The following is a 13,138-nucleotide window of genomic DNA, read 5'->3' as shown; positions in this document are numbered from 1 at the left end:
AGACCAGTGGCATCAGCATCTCCTGGTGCTTGTTAGAAATACAAATTCTCAGGCTCCACCCCAGACCTATGGAATCACAGACTCTGGGAGTTGGTCCAGTGATCTGTTTTAACAAGTCCTCCGTTTGATTCTGATGCACGCTCAAGTTTGAGAACCATTGACTTACCCCTACCATGCCATCAGGTGACCTCTGTTTCAGATGCTCACACTGTGTGAAGAGAAAAGGTTAAAAAAAAAAAAAAAAAAAGATGAGCTGAGCCGGTGGCGCTAGCGGTTAGGTCCTCGTGCTCTGCTTGCACCAACATGCTGCTTGGCAAGCCATGCTGTGGCGGCGTCCCATATAAAGTAGAGGAAAATGGGCACGGATGTTAGCCCAGGGCCAATCTTCATCAGCAAAAAGAGGAGGACTGGCAACGGATGTTAGCTCAGGGTTGATCTCTCTCACAAATAAAAAAGGAGATTTTCGTATTTTACTGATGTAACAGATTAGTAGATATGTTTCTAAGGAGGTTTTTTTGTGTTTTTTTGTTTTTTGGGGGGTGGGGGTATTCTAAATTTTCAGTTGGACTCTAAAGATAAACTCTAAAACACAAACTATATACTAGAATGCTCTTAATATAGTATGCAAAAGGGCTGTCACTCTATGGTCATCAGAGAAGGTTGAAACCAGCCTCTGCAAAAAAAGTTAACAGGGAAGGTGGGCGTGCTCGAAATGTAGTGTTATCAATTAATTGTTCAGAAATACCTTTTGTAGAATTTCATTACATGGGACATACCAAGTGATTGGTACTGATCCATTCCTGAGTACTCCTTGAAAATAATGCCAACCCAATTATTTTTTATTCATTTTTTTCCATAAAAATGTTTTGCACACTTACTACATTCTAAGTACCCACTGAACTGGGTGCTGGAATATACATTAGTGGGAAAAATTGATCTTACCCTTGTTCTCATGGCTCTTACTGTCATGTTGGGGAGATGTTAATGTTATCATATAAATATATAATTATGAACTGGTAAATATTTTGAAAGGAAGGTACAGAATGCTATGGGAACATATAACCAATGACAGTGGATACTGAAATCTCATCCAGGTCTGAACTCCATCGCCAATCATCCCCACTGCTGGTGGAGCCAGGCTTGTTTCCTTAAAGTAATTAAATATAGTAAACTGGCATGTCAAATGAGAAAGTTGGAACAGTATGTATTCTGCTTAATAGTTCAGATAAAGTCATTGCAGGTTCACTTACATTTTTTTTTGTAATCTAGGGATGGGCCAAAAAGGGGATTGATGATTGCAGAAGAGCAAATGTAATTAAATTTCTTAGAAAGTAGAAACTGACATCCCTTAAAAATAGCAATACAAATTATTAATCCACTGTAAAATATAAAACACCTGGAGTTATTTTAGCTTGGCATGTAACTTTCCATTATGGAGATAAGAATTGTTTCTATTGCAGTTGTAATTGCTTCTATTATAATACCCTGTCCTGGGTAACTTCATTTTCTCTCTGCACTTGAGTAGAGCTTGGTGAAGCACAAAGTCTTTGCTGGGGTTTTAAAAACTGTTGGGTATCATTTGATAGTCACATAGTGCCCTTCTTCCCTTTCCTTCTTCAGCCTCTTCCCAAATTTCAAAGATCAAGGAAAAGAGATTCAATTATATTTTTGTTATTTTCAAAATTATTGGCTGAAAGGATTACAATATTGTATTTAGAGCAAATCAATGAATTAAAAAGTTGAGTATAACATACCATTATTTAATTAAAATTTTTCCTCTTTAATAATTAATAATTTAATAATAATTCAAATATCAGTGGATTTGATAATGGGTTGGTTTTAGAGCCAGCTCAACAAGTGGTTGGCTAAATTTTTTTTCCCCAAGGAATTGATAAAGCAAGTAGCAATTTAATTATGGTGTAGACCTTTTGGTAATTTTAAACCTACTTATTTTCAATGAAAACAACTTGATCAAAAAATCTTCAAATAAATGGGATGGATATCTTACGTGATTAGAGAAGACTTTCAGACGCAATCCAGATACTGTCGACATAGCCGTAAACAATTTTTAAGACTATTTAAATGAACAAAAGCCTTTATTATTTATGTAAATCAAGATCTTACGGTGAAAGAAATTGATGAGTTAATATATATATATATATATATATTTTGCTGTGGGTATCACCTTTTAAGACACAAGGTACTGTAGTCTCAAGAACTTTAAGAAATCTTTGTGACTGAACAAACTAGGTATGGATATTAAGTATGTATTCTGAATCTCAGTAGTTAGTTCTGGGAATGGCTCTGAAACAACACTTTGGAGCCTATCATAACTTGGGTTCATGGGTGGTAAGAGGGCCAGAAAGATGGTCAGGAAGGGGTCGGTGATTTGGCAAGGGTCCAGCAACTGGGATGGTATAAAGCTCTGGCAGTAGGCAATGGGCACTAAGGCCTGAGCTAACAGGCAATAGAAAAAGATCACAGAAAGCAGGTTGATACCATCAGGGAGTTGAGGATTCAGGCAGCAGACTGGCAAGAGAGAAGTGGGTAGGGTGAACTCTTCTCCTGGAGGAGTGCAAGTTCTAGGGAGAGAGCCAAGGCAAGTGCCTTATGTTTGTGTAATGTTTTTCCATTTACAATGTCTATTTAAATGTATTCATTTGATAAATTCTCACAAAAGCCCACTGAGATAGGTATTATCATCCCTCCTTTTGCAGAAGAGTTGACTGAAGCTTAGGGCAAAGTCATGTGTTCTGTCCGATGTCTTATATCTAGTAAGAGTCAGAGCTGGGAATTTAACTCTAGCCTTTTGTCCCTTGGTTCAGTGTTCTGCCCTCCAGGATCATTTTCTCTTTTAATTTATGTCATGTTTATATTTCCCATTATAATGTGAACCGCCCTTGTATACCTTGTATATCACTCATTTCACCTGGAACTGTGACGTTACTAGTAACTCTGATTAGATAGTTTCTTCCTACCTAACAGGCAACTCCTTCTAAGTACCTTTTGCTGGTTCCAACTTCTCTATCCAACTTCTAAATGTGGCATTCCTTAAGTCTAGGTCCAAAACATTCTTTGTGTCTCTACTGCACATACACTCAGAGTGATTTCACCCACTTCTATAGATTTAAATGCTATCTGTACTCATTCCTTGGCTTACAAATGCTTGACGTATGAATTTTTTATTTACAAAGATATTTATATATATTTTAAAATTTTATATATAAATATTTTTCAATTTAACCCAGCAAACTTTTTTTTTTCAAACTAAAGGTATGCTGTGTCATCAGAAGAGAAATTCATAGCTAGCCACTACTATTCTGAGATGTGAATAAATGGGAGGACCCAGAAAAAGAGATAGGTTTATATTTATTCCTTGTGGATCTTGGGTCTAGAGTGGCCAAGATAAAGTTAGAATCTTGGAATCCCAGAGCAGGTACTTTAGTTATTGTTATGTCTAATCTAATTTCTTTCTCAACTGTAATTTACAACATAATGACCAGCTCTAAATGTGAAAATATATAAATTTTTTTTTGTAAATATATAATTTTTTTTACTGTAAAATTAAAAATGATAAAATAAATTGAAGCAGAGCAAAGAAATAAAAACATTAGGTTTGTCCATTAACTGATTGGATAATATAAAATTGGAAAAGAATCAGAGATTGGTAGATCTTAATAATACCATCACTGAAATGTGTCTAAAGCTGGGCCTAAATTGAGGATTTCCTGAAGCTTTGATGCTAGATAGAATGCTGCTTTGAACTTCTTAATTATATAGCAGAAGGTGATGTCTTTGAAGACCTCAAGAAGGCAATTGAAGAGGGAGCCCAGGGGACAAAAAGAGTAGAGTTCAATGTATATCACAGAAGGTGTCAGAGATTTGAGAAGAATATAGTCTTAGAGTAAGGGCAAGACTGCAGCTATAGACTATGAGTTGCTTAGCAATGGCACAGAGGAACTTGGGAAGAAACTCCGCATCCATCATAATCATTGTCCTTGAAGGAGGTTGATCTCCTGGGGGAACAACTTCCCTGAAATCTAAAGCTTTCTTGTACATTTCATCGGCTGTAGAAGGCTGGGCCCAATCACTCTCCCCCAGCTTTCCAAAGAACTGAGAAGAGAAGATTGCTTTTTTAGCTGCTGCCTGTGGCGGCCTGAAGATCACCTGGTGCAGCGGTTCTGATAGAAAGACACTGATATCCCAGGTGCACTTGTGGCTTCTCTTCTAGTCTGGTTCCTTCCTTTCAAAAAGACTTCTCCTACCCTTTTCTGGCTAAGAGGTTAAGAAGCATGCTCCTTTTTGAGCTGCCTTCAGAAGGAGAGGATAAAATAAAAGATTCCTGCAATAGAAGTTAGATTCAACCAGATGACTTCTTTAGCCCTGGCAATTATATGACCCCATGATTTCTTTGAGTGCTTATTCAAATGAGTAAATTTCTGTTCATTTAATGTTTTAAAAAGTTTGTCATCACTTCATCTTATAGGTCGAATTTTTAAGGAAGGTAAAAAGCTAGCAATTCATAATAAATTGATTTTAAAAGTGAAAACCAATACAACAATGCAACTGCATAAGGATTAAAGGAACTATGTAGGTTTCATGCAAATAATATTTAGTATTTATTTTGTACTTACTTTGTGCTTTTATATACCTTATTTCCAATCTTTATAATAATCCTTTGAAGTAGTAATGATTATGCTCTTTGACAGGTAGAGCTGAGGCACAAGGAGGTAAATAATATATCTAAAATCATATAGTTAATATCGAAGAGTGAAGTCAAATCCAGGTCAGTCTGACTCCAAAACTCAAGTTCTTTCCAATGCAGCAAGTACCTTTCCTAAACTAGTCCTGGTTATAAAATTTTACACTTAGAATGAAATGTAGAGGGTCCACTTCTGCTTTCCACCCAGCATAGAAGTCCTCTAGATAGCATCTTCACCATTCAAGTTCTCTGTGCTAACACTGCAAAAGGATGAACTCACAAGGTAACCCATTCCAACCTCCCTAAAATCCTGATACAAGAATTAATCCAGATTACTACCATTATCTAGTTTGCAGTGACCTCAGAAAAATGTAACTTTACTGTTCCATTTAAATGTATTCCATGACTGTTAAGATGCTATTGGTTAAAAACAGCTAACAAATTTTATTTTTTAAGGACTTATTGCTAAATCGTGTTCAACAGGGTGGCTATTTCTTTCGATTTGTACTTGGGTGCAATTTTCTGGACTCTTTACTATGGTCAACTCTCATTATCACTTAGGGAATTATATGTTGTACACCTCATATACAGTAACCTGGATACTTGGCCACTTACAGCAAATTTGTTTTCATAGTTTGGAGGGATGTTGGGGATAGAGAAGGAGGAACAAAACAATAACAAAAGAATTTTGGGGTGGAATTCTTTCCTACAGCTGTTTTATTATGCTATTTTTAAAAATTACAAAGTATTAATAATATATGAATATATTCTCTTTGTATAAATTTCAAATAACACTTGATTTTAACATGAAAGGGAGTCTCCTGTTCAAGCCACCCCCAACCCATTCTCCTCTTCCCAAAGATAATCCTTAGATACCTATGTGTCTACCCTTTCAAACCTTGTTTTATGCATTCATGTACTTAGAGAGAGAGACATGTCTTTGTGATTTGTTTGTTTACATACATGGAATTATGCTGTATATATTGTTCTATGACAGTATGCCTTGGGAAACTTTCCATGTCAGTGCATAAAAATCTACCTTTATTCATTTTTTTAAAAAATATTTGTTTGTGTGATTTTTGTGTGTGTGTGTGTGAGGAAGACGAGCCCTGAGCTAACATCCAATGCTGATCCTCCTTTTTTTGCTGAGGAAGATTGGCCCTGGCTAACATCCATGCCCACCTTCCTCTACTTTATATGGGACACCGCCACAGCATGGCTTGACAAGTGGTGGGTGTGTCAGTGCTCACCCCCAGGATCCAAAGCTGCGAACCCTGGGCCGGGCCGCTGATGCGGAGCATGTGCACTTAACCACTGGGCTACCGGGCGGCCCCTACCTTTATTCATTTTAACAAATTGCAGAGTATACGTGTAACATAATTATGTTAATCACTATCTTACTAGTGGATATTCAGGTTATTTGCATTTCTTAATTATGATAAGCAATGTTGATAAGAGCAGTAACTTGTTCTGAAAATGCAGTGTATTAATACCAATTATTTGCATTTTAAAAACATTTTTCATATGGGCTTTGAACATGATCAAATGTCAGTCCTTGTGGGTAGAATTAATTTTTAAGAAAGTAGATAAATCTTACTTAACGGACCATCATCTCTCCTTTCTTTCTCTCTTTTTCCTTTTTTTTTTCTATCTTGCTTTCCTTCCCTCCTCCCTTTCTTTCTTCCTTCCTTCTTCTCTTTTTAACTTTTGAAAAGATAATATGTGCCAGATGTTTAAGATTCACTAGGAGAGAATCAACTACAGTGTGAAGTCCTGCGTCATTTCTCCCATCCATAAGCTAACCATCATAATGACAATAGGTAACATTTATTAGGCACTCATTAAGTGCCAGGCTTTGTTGTAAGCACTTTTCACATATTGATATTAACTTAATTAATTCTCATAGAAGAATTAGGTAGTAGGCACAATTATTATCTCCATTTTGCTAATGTAGAAATTGTCAGAGGTTACCCTGATACTGGACAAATGAGAGGATGTCACATGGTGTACTTCAAAGGCCTGGACAGTGAGGCCTTGCCCCTTGTGTGGTAAAAGGCAGCAGGCCCGGTGTCCACAGCTCCCAATCAAGAGCTGCTCCATACTTCGTGGGGGTTCAGGTTACGGTAATCAACTCCTCTGCTTTGTCTGGGACTTTCCTGGTTAGCACTGAACATCCCATGCTAGTCGACCCCTCAGTCCTGGGCAAACCTAGGTGCTTGGTCACCCTAGTCCAGTTAGTGTTTGTTTTGAGGAAAGGTGGGGGAGAACATACCTAGAGCAGGTGGTTGGTAGCCCTGTCTCAATGTCATCAAGGAGTTTGGCAGGACCTTCATTGTGAACTACTGGCAGTGAATATCTTTTCATAAACCCTGTTGTATAAATGGCAAGGTGAAGGTTGCTGAATTCCCGTCTCCACAGGGTCACTAGGATAACCTTTGTGAGACAGGAAAAGATGAAGAGAAGACGCCTACCACTTGGGTTGCATTCTAAAATATCAGAGCACGAAGAATGCTGTAGGGGGACCAAACCACACAAACTCCCTTACAGCAAAAGTTTCTATCCTTTGTGAATTTTAATGTCAGGCAGTTTAAATGCAATGTCCTGCCTCTAACCATAATAGGCCTACAAAATATTCTATTCTTCCTTGTTTCAACTGCAATCAACAGACCAAGCTACTGCATTATCTATGCTGCACAGATTTAGAGCTTTTTTTTTGTAATCTGGAATTAACCTCATTACACCAAAGATGAAATGTTCCTTTAAGAAAAAATTTAAAAAGCAAAGACTGCATTTTTTTCTTGAACAGTCTGACAATCTTGATATATTTAGAGTTGCAAATAAAACGACTTTTTTTGTTGTTAACTCAGGCACAAATTGCCTGAAAGGGGATCAGAAGACCAAGAATCAGTCATATTTCTTGGCAGATGGTGGGTGCCAAGAGAAGGAATGATGGGACCTTGGCTTTCCTTACAAAAAGAAACACAAGAGATAGGCCTATTTGGTAAGATTTTATAAAGCCTGCCCTAAGAACTACCTCATTTGAAAATTGTTCCACCTAAGAAATTATGCTAAAAATGGCCTGCTCCCTGAAATACAAATAAAAGAATCAACCAATTTTCATCTCATAATACCAGTTTAGCTCTGGAATTATGCTAAACGCAGCACTAAGTGGCTCATGAAGTGACATGGTTGACCAAAACTACACTTGACAGAAGTGCTGTGAAGCTCAGCACTATAGTATGAGGCCATTGATTTTGCAACAATTTGTTTCTTTTATGATTTAGAACAAAAAAGTGATGTTTATGTGCCAGGGGATCTAATCTAATGATGGCATTCATCCTTCACCAGTCATCATTTTCCTTGGAACATGTTATACTGTGTAATCTGAGCAATGAGAATATCAGAAACTGACTGGGGACATGGCAGGAGATGTGGCCTTGAAAACACCGGGAGAACTTTGTCCCCAAGAGAGAGGTCACTAAGGAGGGAGATGGAATGTTCCCAACACTAATCAGACAAATATATTACAAAATTTGCCACCTAAGACTTTCTGATGGAGAGCTAAGAAATTAGACATACTCTTTAATGCCTTCTTTTTACTAAGACAATGGGCTTTCTGATTCTAACACATATTTATTGAACATCTACTCCATAACTTGCAACTGGCTCCCACAGAGCAACTTTGAGGGTGACCTGGCCTCTCCCCCAGAGGAGCTGATTTCTTCCTGACCTCATCTTCTACTGCTCTCTCTTGCTCTTCATCACTTTCTTCCTGCCGCTCTGGCTTACTCGCTCTTCCTCAAACACGGCGAGCACTCACCTGCTTCAGTGCCTTTCCACTTACTCTTTCTTCCACCTGAACAGCTCTTGTCCCAGATGTCTCACTCTATTGACTCCCTGATTAAAGGTCACCCTCACAAGGGAGGCTCCCCTGACCCACCATGTAAAAGAGCATACACACACACACACACACACACACACTCACACAGACTCACACGTGGATACCCTTTCACTGTTCTCTCATCCTATTTTACTTTTCTTCATATCCATTTTCTTATCACATCAAACATATATATTTTGTTTATGTCTTTATTAAGTGCTTACCCCACTATTATGTAAGTTCTAGGAAAGCAGAAAATTAGTCTCTTTTCTTTACTACTGTATCCCTGGTGCCTAGAACAGTACCTGGCACCTTATAAATATTCAGTGAATGACTATGGGAAGAATGAATGAGTGAAGTTGTCAAATAGATTGCTCTATCATTTACACCCAGGAGATTGGTCTGACTCAGTGTTTTTATGCTCCTATATCCTGAAGATCATGAATCAAATTCTAAGTTATCTCAGAAAACTTCAAGGTCAATAGTTTTAGTCTGTGTCCAGCAAAAGACTTAGGGCAGGAGGGAGGGCAAACGATCAGCTGATTCTCCTCCGTCTCTTTTCCTGTCTCCTTCAGTTACAACAAATCTGCTTTTAGCAGTTTTATATATTGGGCTTCCACAAAAGATTTCTTGTAAAGATAGAATTTCTTAAGTTAAAATACAAAAAACAAAAACCAGAAAACAGAAAAAAGAAAACCACTATTTGAGGGCATTAGGGAAGGGATGTTAGTTCTTTGCTTTATCACTTCCATCAGCGTTTCTCAGGAACCCAGAAGAAGGATCTAAAAGTAGGTGAATGAGTCAGCCCTGGAGTCGTGTGAAGGCTCCGCTGACCCCAAGACAGACATGGAGGGGCCCGTGAAAGAAAGGTGTTTAATGTTTTGACTATTTTAGAAAATAACCTTTAAAGGTAATATGATGTTAGGAAATTTCCATCTTAGTCATTTTATATTTCAATGTTAGAGAAGTTGAATCAAATGCAACTCTTTGTTAACGTATGCAAGATCTTTTCTGAAAAAGCCTTATTTTCAGAGATTGAATTTGCATCATTAGCAGGGAAGCTATTAAAAAAACAACAGCACCTAAGACTTTAACAATAAAAAATTGTCTGGATTCTTACCAGTTGTCCACTGTTGACTGTTGAGATGAACAGCTGTGAGCTCTGTGCTCAGAGTTTTCACATGGCCTACATGTCCTTGAGGGAATCCTACAGTTGTCATTTAAACAAACATATCTTTGTCATGTTGGGAGAGGCATCTAATTTCATTCTGTTGGAGTGATGTGATCCTGGGTCTGCACTAGGCAACTGGGAGTGGTTAGTACAGTTCAGAACACTGTAGGGACGAAGGTCCTCGCTGTCCTTGGCATGTAGTGTCAGTGCCTGGCTGAGAGGAATGAATGCAGCAGCCACCTATTTGGCAACACTGTGTGCCTAGCATAGTGCTAAGTACCATGGGGGGATTTTTAAAGAAATGTGAGATCATCTCCATAATCCTGTTTCTGCTGCCGTCATGGCAGAGTCAAACTTACTAGGAGAGGAGAAGCCTGCTCATTTGTTTTTGATTGCTCTGCTGAACACTGGCTCCTATGCTCCAACTCTGTCTCAGCAGTTCTTATGTTCCTCAGGAGCTGCCTTACTGCCGTTGGGATCTCCTCACTGGAATGCATTTTGTACACACCTTCGACACATCAATCTTCCTAAAATAGAAGTAGATTTGAAACAGATTGGATTTGGAATCAGAATACCTGGGCCTCTAGGTCTGGTTTAAAGCTTACTCTACTGACAAATAGTAATAACACCTCCACCACAGAATTGTGGTGGGGATCAAATGAGATCATGCATGTAAAAGCAATGTGTAAAGAGTAAAGATCAATAAAATGTAAAATATTATTGTTATGAAGCCCTATTTTATTACTTACCCCCCTCGATAATGAAAACCTTCAAAGGCTATGTATTGCCTGCAGAATAAAGTCCACATGCATTGGCCTGTTATAAGAGGCCCTCTCCATTGTGGCCTATTCTCCATATCCTCTATAGAGAACCCATTATTCAGACAACCCAAGCTTTTCCTGGTTCCCAGAACAAAGCCTTACTTTTCCATATCTGTAACGTTTGTGAACATAGCTACCTTTTCTTGGAATGCCCTTCTGTTTATTTCAGCTAATTGAAAACCTACTCATTTTTTTTTTTTTTTGTCATGAAGCTTTTCTTCTATGTTTTCTGCTAAGAATTTTATAGTTTTAGGTCTCATATATAGGTCCTTGAACCATTTTAATTTTTGTATATGGTGTAAGATAAGAGTCAACTTCATTCTTTTGCATGTAGATATACAGTTCTCCCAGTAGCATCTACTGAAAAGACTATTCTTAATCCTGCCCCATTTTTTAACATAAGCAAACACATATATTTATTTATACATCCCATTTCCTAAACGGTAGCATACCAATGCATATATTCACCTAGCTTTTCTCATTGAACAACATATTCTGGAGATTATGTACTAGAGACATTCCCTTCCTCCTTTTTTTATTGGCTGTGTGTATTCCATTTTGTGGGTGGACCATGTTTTACACAACAAGTTTCCTATTGATGGACATTTGGGTTGTTTCCAGTTTTTGATATTATACATAGGGCTGCAGTGAATAGACTTGTACATATGTCTTTTCATTTTATTGATAGGGTAGGATTGCTGAGTCCAACGATACACGTATATCTAATTTTGTTAGATATTGCCAAGTTCTTTGTCAAAGGGTTTGTAGCATCTCGCATTCTCAACAACGATGTTTGTGAGGGCCTGTTTCTCTACATCATTTCCAGTAGTGTATGTTGTCATGCTTTTGGAATTTTGTGACTCTGATAAGTGAGAAATGAAATATCACTTACTCATTTTTTAAGGCTCAACTCAAGTACCATTTCTCCTTAGTTTGTATCAGGAGGTGTAACTTGTTATACCCAATATTGTGTTATGGATATATGGGTACATGCCTGAACTCCCTTACAAACAGGAAGCTTTCTGAGTGAATGCAAGTACTGGGTCTAATAGATGTTTTTAAAATTCTTTCAAGTGTTCTGAATATCATTGGCTTTCAGTGTATGTTTGCTAAAGGAGAGGATAAATGAACAAACTCAGAATTAGAAACTTGATTTATATACCTTTTTAAAATTCTATGATTGTGTTTATGGTCATCTTCAATGGTTGTGTTTATCTATTTGGTGAAAGCTACTGGAAATTCAGGTGATTTTTGTATGATGTTTTTTTCTTGGTTGGGGAAAGACGATCATAGAGATGTAAACCTTTTTTTTTTTTTTTCTCTGAAGGATTCTGTTGAGTTCCAAACAAAATCTCCCCTGGAGAATTTAGTCATTTGGAGAAAGTATTTTATTTTCTATTTACTTTGCAATCTATACAGTGCTTTCATGTCTGTTATTTGTTTTCAGCCTCACAACAGTGGTGAGACACATGCGTTATCATTCTGCTTATAGATGAGAAACTTGTGATTCAGAAAAGTTTAGTAACTCAATGAAAGTTACAGAGACAACAAAAGCAGCGCCACGCCTCAAACCCAGGTCTTCTGATGCCAAAGCCAGTGTTCTTTCTTTTATACCACAACTGCCATCTGGAACCTGGCAAGAGTTTGTATTTTATTTCTGTTGTTTCTCTTTAGATAGGAACAGCTTTGAAAATATATTTTAAAAATAAAGTCACTTAGGTCATTTTTTTCTTTTCAATATGTCATAACTTGATACCTTGGATATGCAACATAATAAAGGATGAGTGTCAGACAAGGCTCTGTGTATACTTCCCCTAAGATGCTCTTATCCTGAATTGTGTAATTGAGGCTCAGGGAGTGCATTCATTGCTGGGTCTCATGCCATTGATGTAGTCATAAGAAACATACTGTGACAATAAAAGCCACCTGCCTTTAAAATACCTTTTAAATTCATAAGTGTAGCTTCTAGTTCAAGATGTCAAGGTGAGCATGCTCATTTATTCCTCTTTCACAGGACTAATTTAAAATAATATTAGAAGAATAATGTATATATATATATCCCACAAAAATGGAGAGAATTGTAGGTGGTCATGAGTCGATGAGAAGAGGGAAAATATACGCTTTAAGAGGTTTATAAGTGGAACAGGGAGGAGGAAGAGGAGGAAACAGCACTCCAGAATATGAGTGAAGGGAAATGCAAGGAGAGAAGTCAGCAAGTTGCCCTGAAGGACCCTGAAGAAGCTTTGGCCTTAGAACTGGAGCATCACTCCAAGATGTCCAATAGCCAACTAGCAGGTGTTCTAGAAAGACAAAGCACTCATGATAGAGGGAAGGAAATTGTTAAAGAAATAACATTTCCAGAGCTAAAGAGAGATCATCAAATCCAAAGAGTCCATAAGAGCCAAGTTGGATAAATGAAAAAAGGCCCATATTTCAAGGTATCATTGTGAAATCGCAGAACACTAAAGATTTAAAGTGAGAATTTACATCCATGCACCTTTACCTGAGGATGTACTCCAGTAAAGAGGGTGAAAACCAAGAAAGAGGAAGATGTAGGATTGTGT

This window comes from Ceratotherium simum, chromosome 20, assembly GCF_057802395.1.
Source record: "Ceratotherium simum simum isolate JZ-2026a chromosome 20, ASM5780239v1, whole genome shotgun sequence".
NCBI lineage: Eukaryota > Metazoa > Chordata > Mammalia > Perissodactyla > Rhinocerotidae > Ceratotherium > Ceratotherium simum.
This window is presented reverse-complemented; position numbering follows the sequence as displayed.